Genomic DNA, 9,715 nt, shown 5'->3' with positions numbered 1-9,715 from the left:
TTGCTTACAAAACTATAGCCCCTTTGAAGTGGTTGTATGTTTCAGAAAATCCAGCACAAAAATATTGTATTACAGTCGGACAACCAGAATATCGACTACCAATATATTGTGAAAGTAAACATGCATTGGTAATTATACATTTACTAGTCTTAACTGCCCATCTATATACCTCGAAGATATCATCAAAGTACATAAAGGGGGAGTTAAACATGGTAAATCTATACGGATCTGTATATACCTACCTTATTATATTTTTGTAGCCAATATGATGACTATGGGGTTACTAATAGCAAATCTGCACCCAATGCAGCAAAATTGTTGTACCCGATATTTAGATCATGATATTTATATGAGACAATATTTTTGTTAGTGGCATTCTGACTTACAACTCATCCTGTGTGTGTCTAAATGCGGTCTTATTGTGGAGAGGCTCAAGTTCACTTTCAACGCTGTTAATCTTGGGTGCCACCTGGATGGATTTAAATCGAATGAGGCCTCTTTTCATTATCCACACAACTAGGTTCTGCAACAGCTCCAGTGCCATTAGAAATCTTGGCTTCTATTTTTGGCCTGAGCACTCAGATATCGACATTTTCATCATCTTGCATCCTTTACATGAACATCTTCTAAAAGATCATAGCTCCTCTTTATATCTCCTCTAACAGGCTGTGGTCCACACAACTGTCTTTCTCACCTGGACTCCTGGAGTTCCCTGTATCTGTGTCTGCTTTTGTGCCAGCAGGCTGGACTGTAGAGGATTCAAAATGAGGCTGTCCAGTAATTCAACTTCACATTGGCTCTCAATAATCTTTGAGAAGAGCCACACAGGCTACATGACATGTAGAAAGACATCTTGTGTTCTGCAAAGCCGCTGAGGTACCTCCAGCTCACTGTATCCTTCTAAAAGCTATCTCCCCCTTCTAAACTTCTCTTCTCTCATTCCTCTCACACCAACACCCCAGGTTTCCCAAACACCACCTGGTGCTCTTGGCCCAAACATTTTGCGTCCGTCGTTGTCATTACTTGCTTTCTTCCCTTCTCTTGATTCCTTCCCCTTTGAATGGAGACCCACCATTCTGAAGGAAGACGTGAGTGAAAACCATAAAAGGGACCGCCTGTATCCCACTGTCCTCACTGGGTGTGCTGACCCCTCTGCCTTAGAATCTACTGCAAAGCTCTTTTTCATCATCAATAAAAATAATCCTGCTTGTGGTCGTCATAATGATTTCACCCATATATGTAATGTCACAGAGCCAATAACACAACCGCATTTTGCTTTGTTGCCTTAGGCAGCCGCCTGCCATGGGCTCCCCTACTAGCCTCTCAATGCTTTGCCTCTTCTTGCCAATGGCAGCTCTGCCAGCTCCTTCCTGTGCACCCCTATTCTTAGCACTCGTTGTTTCTGCAATAAAAATAGAAACAATGTAAGCATCACTTCCATTGGTCTCCCATATCCTATAAACCCACCAGTCTCCACCTAATGCAAACATATGCCCAAAGTATGCCCACTTTGAAACTAACATTGACTCGCAAACTAGGTCCCCGGTTCAGGTGTTACCTACCAAATCCGAGGATGTTGGCTAAGCATACTGAGTATCGATCAAGGGTATATACAACAGAGAACAGCTTTTGGATGACCCTGGCTTCGCACCAACGCTCCCAGAGGTAAACAAATACTACACCCTTCAAGCCATAAACTTCTGCTTCATCTATACTCTGAGGAGGCCTTTGGTGCACGGGACCAGAGGAACGACATCCCAGCGACAGAGACCTACTTGCTGCTGTGTGTTTTTTAGGACTGAGAAATGAGAGGACCATGGTGCTGTGTCAAGATGACAGGAAGCTGCACTCCTAGTCAGAGGACAGGAGGTGACCTCATGCCCAAGAGGGCTACAGCAAGGACCAGCCTCCTGCAGCCAATAAGGAGGATGCCTTGAGAAATTAAACTTCCAAGATTCATCAGGATGTTGTTAACTTACCAGAATCTACCAACCATCTAGCTGCTGATCAACCTGGTATCGAGGTATTCCAGAGATTGCACCTGATTGTCCCAGCAGCATTTCTGATCAGGGAGAGCTGTTCTCCCCTTATATACGGCAACAGATGGACAAGAGATGTTTCCTTTGAGCTCAGGTCATGGGCTGTGGCTTGTTGGCTGCAGTCGGTAAGGTTAGTTCCAGAACTATTTGAACGGCGTCTTTAGCCCTTACAGTTGTAGCCTTTAATGTCACGGTTGGCTCCAGTTCTCAATGTCTACTTGTCCAGCCCGTGGGCACAGTGAATGCCCCCGTTCATGTGGATACTTCTACAACAAAAATATTCGCCATGACCCGCCATTCCTAAAATCCTGACCCAAAGTGCTCTACGACAAAATGGAAACAGTCATGGGTTTGACATTTGTACGGTTCCAGCTCAGGCCAGTCCTCGCTATACAAACATTAAACATATTGTCTAACATGCACACAAAAGCATCCCAAAAATGAAGGCTAACAAAAAAAAGATTGCTTTGTTTTCTAGAGCAAAGATTTTTCTGACGTTTTTGTCAGCTCTCATTCCCAAGGGCCAATTGGCCGCTTGCTGTCTGATTTTAGGTGTAAAACAGTTCCTCATGCATTTCAATGGAGCCGGAAGGGTACATCCAAAAAGGCAACAGAAAAATAGTGAGAAAAAATGTGGGTCTAGCTAAGATGTGGTCGGTGGTCTGAACTAAGATGTGATTGACAATGCCTTATGCAAATGGCTTAAGGTTCTGTAGCAAAATAAGCCACTGACTGAAGGAGAGTGACCCAAAGTCCATTTGCAATCTTATAATTGATTTTGGTCTGCATGTGATGATTTGACTCTCCATACAATTGATTAATTTTGTATTTCCAAAGGAATGTTGCGTATTTGAATTGTAGACACTGTTTATGAGTACTTTTGCTTGTGTCAAAGAGGATTTGAGTTCCAAGCCGTCGGCCATGTTTTTTGGTGTACGCTCTGACTGTTCAACTTTTGCATTGCATTGATTTCGGTATTTTGTTCGTGTGTTGCCACCACTGGTGTGACTGAAGCACTGTGTAATCCTCGTCCAGTTTGTTCCAAGACGGTGCCTTCATGCTTTGTTGGAAGAGTGTATGGTTTATGCGTGAACTGCTTAGGAAGTGTTAGTTGTGTTTGAAGACTCAATGGGGTGCTCCGCTCTGGTCACTGTGAGCGGGGCACTCTGCGTAAATGTGCTTATATCACAGAGGAGGGTAAAGCCGAAAGAGTTGCTCTATATTCATTCATACCTCTACTGGATTGGTCTTTGCAGACTTGCACGTTCTCATACAAACCTTCATAGACACGTTGTGATCCTTCTTGGAATCTTCTTTTGTACCGGGCAAGGGCCGTGTTATCAATAGCGGTGTACTGTAGATCATACAGATGGGGGAAACTGGAAACTCTTCATAGGTCTTCCGAACTCGAAGTGAATTGGTAGCTTTTTTATACCGGCTGAGAGGCTGCTCCAGAACTTGTGGTCTCAACTAAAAAGGTCAGACTGTCCATGCACCTTACAGTACCTGGAAATATGAATTCGTGGTGCAGTCTTCGATCTCAGTATCCTTTAAGGGTTTAAGCCATATTTGCTCAGGCCTAAACTGGAGATTGTCTGCTATTGTATTCAGAGGGGCTTGAAGGATGTGCTTCTGGCCACTGACAGCTAGTGAACGAGGTACATGTAGTGATGTGTTCCCATGTCTGCAGAGGCACTAGGAGTTTGCTGCAGTGTTTTGGATTCTCTGCAGCCTGTGCAGGAGGCCCCACGTATGTACCATTAGAATAATTTGCCCGGGAAGGTGTGAGTGTGATGGAGGTCTGGAGCTGCTTTGTAAATACCCAAGGAACGTACAATGCACCCCTCGATCCTGAATATGTGAAAAGAGGATTTAATTGCCTGATTTACACAAAGTACAAGCGCTACACGTCCTTTGTGACTGCAAGATGTGTCAGCAGCAGCAGACAAGTGCTCCGTGTTCTTTGGCCACAAGACACATGACAGAGTGGACCACCATTTTCCACACATGACGTTTTCTGCTTTTGATGTGTTGATTTTGGTCAATTGCAGGCCTCGCAATTCTGAACAAGTGTTTTCCAACTTCTGGTTGATTTTAGGGTCGCCATTAGAAGAGTAAAGTTATGAACATCTACCACAGAGGGCTGAGGTGAGTGTTGAAAATTGTGAGTGTGACAGAGGAGCTTTGAGAGATGTCTATTACTGTGTTATCCAGTCATGACAGGATGACAGAAAGAAAGGGTGTTTTTGTAACCCTCTTTTTGAAGCCAGAGTGTTTTATGGTGCCCTTGTTCAGGAGCTCAGGACTATGGCTTAGGTAACAACGTTTGCTGCTAGAGTGTCACAAAGATGATGCAAGTTTCTAGTATCTGTGGTGCTGCCATCGGCATCTCGGATTCTCTGCGGGCCTTGTAGAGCTCCCTGGAGCACTACGCTAGGAGGATTCAGCAATGCACGTTGAATAGTATCTCCTTACATTTTCTGAGGGTTCTATTGTAGGCCTTGAAACATTGCCACGGGCGCAGCCTTTCAGTTTATATCCTTGCATCCATCATCTGTCCAGGGGTCTCCTCCTTACTTTAGTTGTTATGAGCACCTTGGTAAACCAGCTGAGCTTTCACCAAATTATTTGGGAATGGCTCCATTGAAGATGACTTGCAGTCCCTTACGGAATAGTTTTTTTCTGCATCTTATATGCATCTTTATGTATGGATTAGAGCATGGGTACTCACAAACTTTCTCACAGGGGCCACATTTACAGTGTGGTTTGCGGCCGAGGGCCGCACCAGTGGGGGCGGGGTCAGTGAGAGAGGGGGCGGGGCTAGAGCAAAAAAAAACTGTGACCATGAGGTTGAACACACGCCCCTGCAGCAGACGTCTTCGTCCACTGACTCACCAGATCCAGCATACACACATATCTCTCTCTCTCTCTCCCTCTCTTTCTTCCTCTCCCTCCCTCCCTATCTTTCTCTCCCTCTTCCCTCTCTCCCTCTCCCTCCCTCTGTCTCCCTCCCTCTGTCTCCCTCCCTCCCGCCCTCCCTGTCTCCCTCCCTCTCTCTGTCTCCCTCCCTCTCTCTGTCTTCCTCCCTCCCTCTCTCTCCCTTCTTCCCTGTCTCCCTCCCTCACTGTCTCCCTCCCTGCCTGTCTCCCTCCCTGCCTGTCTCCCTCCCTGCCTGTCTCCCTCCCTGCCTGTCTCCCTCTCTCTGTCTCCCTCCCTCTGTCTCCCTCCCTCCCTCTGTCTCCCTCCCTCTCGGTCTCCCTCCCTCTCTCCCTCCCTCTCTCTGTCTCCCTCCCACTCTCTGTCTCCCTCCCTCTCTGTCTCCCTCCCTCTCTAACTCCCTCCCCCTCTCTGTCTCCCTCCCCCTCTCTGTCTCCCTCCCCCTCTCTGTCTCCCTCCCTCCCTCTCTCTGTCTCCCTCCCTCTCTCTGTCTCCCTCCCTCTCTCTGTCTCCCTCCCTCTCTCTGTCTCCCTCCCTCCCTGTCTCCCTCCCTGTTTCCCTCCCTCCCCGTCTCCCTCCCTCTATACCTCCCTCTCTGTCTCCTTTCCTCTCTGTCTCCTTCCCTCTCTGTCTCCCTCCTTCCCTTTCTGTCTCCCTCCCTGTCTCCCTCCCTCCATGTCTCCCTGTCTCCCTCCCTCCCTCTATGTCTCCCTCCCTCTATGTCTCCCTCCCTTTCTCTGTCTCCCTCCCTTTCTCTGTCTCCCTCCCTCTCTCTGTCTCCCTCCCTCCCTCTCTCTCCTTCCCTGTCTCCCTCTCTCTCCTTCCCTGTCTCCCTCCCTCCCTCCCCCGTCTCCCTCCCTCCATACCTCCCTCCCTGTCTCCCTCCCTCTATACCTCCCTCCCTCCCCGTCTCCCTCCCTTTTTGTCTCCCTCCCTTTCTGTGTCTCCCTCCCTCTCTCTTTCTCCCTCCCTCTCTCTCTTTCTCTTCCTCCCTCCCTTGGTCTCCCTCCCTCCCTTGGTCTCCCTCCCTCCCTCTGTCGCCCTCCCTCTTCCTTTGTCTCCCTCCTTCACACCCTCTGTCTCCCTCCTTCACACCCTCGGTCTTGCTCCTTCTCACCCTCTGTCTCCCTCCTTCTCACCCTCTGTCTCCATCCCTCCCTCTGTCTTCATCCCCGTCTCCATCCCTCCCTCTTCCTCCCTCTGTCTCCCTCCCCCTCCCCCTCCCCCTCTCTCTGTCTTTCTCTCTCTGTCTCCATCCCTCTGCATCCCTCCGTCTCTCTCTCTCTGTCTGCCTCCCTCCCTCTGTCTCCCTCCCTACTGCTCTCTGTCTTCCCCCCTCTCTGTCTCCCTCCCTTCCTCCTTTTCCTTCCCTCCCTCCCTCCCTCTCTGTCTCCCTCTCTCTCTGTCTCCCTCTCTCTCGCTGTCTCCCTCCCTCCCTCTCGCTGTCTCCCTCCCTCTCTCTTTCTGTCTCCCTCCATCTCTTTCGGTCTCCCTCCCTCTCTCCCTCCTGCTGTCTCCCTACCTCTCTCTCCATCCCTACTTCTGCCTTCCTCCCTCCCCCTTCTCTCCCTCTCTCCCTCCCCTGACTCGCCCTCCCCCTCCCTCCCTCACTCTCCCCTGACTCTCCCTCTCTCACTCCCCTGACTCTCTCCCTTCCCTGACTCTCTCCCTCCCTCTCCCTCCTTTGCCCTCCCCTGACTCTCTCCCTCCCTCTCCTTCCTTTGCCCTCCCCTGTCTCTCTCCCTCTCTCACCCTCCCCTCACTCTCCATACCTCCCTCGCCCTGGCTCTCCCTCCCTCGCCTTGGCTCTCCCTCCAGCCTCGCTCTCCCTCCCTCTGTCTCTCCCTCCCTCGCCCTCCCCTGACTCTCCCTCCCTGTCTCTCCCTCGCCCTCCCCTGACTCTCTTCCTACCTCGCCCTCCCCTGATTCTCCCTCTCTCCCCCTCCCTCACCCTCCCCTGACTCTCTTCCTACCTCGCCCTCCCCTGATTCTCCCTCTCTCCCCCTCCCTCACCCTCCCCTGACTCTCTTCCTACCTCCCCCTCCCTCACCCTCCCCTGACTCTCTTCCTACCTCGCCCTCCCCTGATTCTCCCTCTCTCCCCCTCCCTCACCCTCCCCTGACTCTCTTCCTACCTCGCCCTCCCCTGATTCTCCCTCTCTCCCCCTCCCTCACCCTCCCCTGACTCTCTTCCTACCTCCCCCTCCCTCACCCTCCCCTGACTCTCTTCCTACCTCGCCCTCCCCTGATTCTCCCTCTCTCCCCCTCCCTCACCCTCCCCTGACTCTCTTCCTACCTCGCCCTCCCCTGATTCTCCCTCTCTCCCCCTCCCTCACCCTCCCCTGACTCTCCCTCTCTCTCCCTCCATCGCCCTCCCCTGACTCTCCCTCTCTCCCTCTATCGCCCTCCCCTGACTCTCCTTTTCTCTCTCCCTCCATCGCCCTCCCCTGACTATCCCTCTCTCTCCCTCCATCGCCCTCCCCTGACTCTCCCTCTCTCCCTCCATCGCCCTCCCCTGACTATCCCTCTCTCTCCCCCTCCCTCTCTCTCCCTCCCCTGACTTTCCCTCCTGGGAGCCCGCCAAGCCCCAGCAATGCCTTCTTGGGGGCAAAGGGCAGCAAGGCTGGTAAAATTAAAAATATGCATTTTAGCAACTCTGCAAGTCGCGCTCTGACAGCAATGTTAAGGCTGGTCAGCAGCACACGCACACTCCGGCCACCCACTTTCCCTGTGCCTGTGTCCGGCACCGTGATAAGAAAAAGAGTGTTCAGAGTTGTAGTTGGCAGTTTGGCTCCTGTTGCGAAGCAAGTTATTTAAGTAATTCTTTCAAGTGCAGATGTACTTGGCACAACGTTTAACATTTGCTGGTTAAAGACGACATACACTGAAGTTCTTAGCACCCTGCCACCCCCTTGTCAGCCCGGGATGAGACAGCTTGCCTGGCGCGCCCACAGCCGCGCCGGAGCATTTCACACGTCTTTAAAGACCATTAACTTTTTAATGAGTCTTTGTTCTGTTTCACCTCTTCTGAAGCCCCTGCAGCTCCACTCTATGGCTGTAATCTCTCAGCCCCCAGAGAGCAGAGCCTCTCCAGGCTGCTGCAGCCGGTGGTGTTTACTGACACTCGAGAATTATTATTTTTTTTAAACTGGCACATGTCTGTAAGGTCCGCGGGCCGCCAAGGAAGGCTTGGCGGGCCGCCACCGGCCCGCGGGCCGTACTATGAGTACCCCTGGATTAGAGAGAAGCTCGGCTGTAGCAGGTGATTTAGGGCTAAGACGATGGCCTGGTGGCAATGCTGTTTCTTCCTAAACGGAGGCCAGCCATTGGAAGAGAGAGCTGTCCCTCCGAATAGGCTCCGTCCTTTTCGGTTTTGGAGGTGTGTTCGGTGTTCTTCTTTCCACTTTTAGGCCACGCCCATTCTGAACACTGAACACGCCCCCAAATCCAAAAAATTCCTTTAGCTTGAGGCCGCCATTTTGCTGTTGGTAAGGTTGAGGTAGGCTGCTCTCGTTTTCCTCGTTCCCGCCGTCTAGTTTTATTAGTCCCCGCTTTCTGAATTGAGCAAGTTTCTAAGTTCTCCCATCTTTGCAGATAAGAAAAAAAGGCAGAGGGCGGGTGTGAAAACCTCCGTATTTGTAGAGTACACGGGCTTCCAGATTTGCACCACGAGACTTTAGGTTCAGGTGCCATATAAAGGGATTGCATGAACGTCCCCTCGCTTTAAGATATAACGCGTGCATCCCTAGTCAGACGGAGTCCGTATCCTGCAGACGAGCTGGCTCGTAGTATGTGTGCCCGTTGCTGTAGGCTGCGGCGTCTCGTTCACTGCGCTCTAACCCGAAGGGGAAAGAGAAAGCGAGAGCTTCTCTTCCACCGCATGGTAGAAGGGCAGAGAGAAGGCCCCTTTCACGGTGCGGTGGAAGCGATGGGACGCTGTAGTGCCCTGCGGGGCAGAGCCCGCGGAGCGAGCCCTTCTGGTCACTGTTCCCTGGAAGCACGAGGAGCGCCGGAGACGGTGCCGGTTCGCTGCCCCTGTGTTGTAGAAATAGAGTGGGAGAAGTAGGTTTTATGGTAGTCCTCTCTCTTTCCATGCCTGCAGGTGTAAGGAAGCGTGCATGGACAACAGCTGCCACCATTTGCCTTGTAACTAACTATCCCCCACCTCCCACGAGCAAAGCATAGTTGCAGGTTATGTATTTGCTATGTTACAATGGCCGGCTTTGACTCGTCGACTAGATTATTTCCCCCGCTGCTAGCCGCAGAGAGGTTTGAATGATAGTGTAGACTTGAACAGCTCCGTTCGGTTACTCAACCGCCGAGGGCGGGCGTGTTAGGGTGTAAAACTAATGTGAAGGGAAGAACTTATTCAAGTTACGCAATGATGGCCTTTCTGCAGTTTTCGTACATAAAATTAAAAAAAATAAGCAAAAAGCTTCAAACACGTTATTGCTGCAGATGCAAAAACGTTCTTCTTTCATACATAAACGGCGGACAACTCTCTTCTGAGTTTGTTTGCATTGTACTCAAACCTTTCTGCACGTACTTGTTTATAGGAGATTTGCATCGCTGTTTGAATGCATGCCTTTTTTTATGGATCAGTCTTCCTACAGACCGATTAGTGATGCTTCTTATAGGTTACTTCGTAACTGATGTGCCTTGCTTGTGTTAACTGCAAATTAATACGTTGCAGCCTGTTTTTAAACGTGTGAATGGTCAGCCTGGCCTCATTTATGCCGT

The sequence above is a fragment of the Lissotriton vulgaris genome, unplaced genomic scaffold (assembly GCF_964263255.1).
Source record: "Lissotriton vulgaris unplaced genomic scaffold, aLisVul1.2 SCAFFOLD_2755, whole genome shotgun sequence".
Lineage (NCBI taxonomy): Eukaryota > Metazoa > Chordata > Amphibia > Caudata > Salamandridae > Lissotriton > Lissotriton vulgaris.
Note: the sequence above shows the minus strand (reverse complement) of the source record.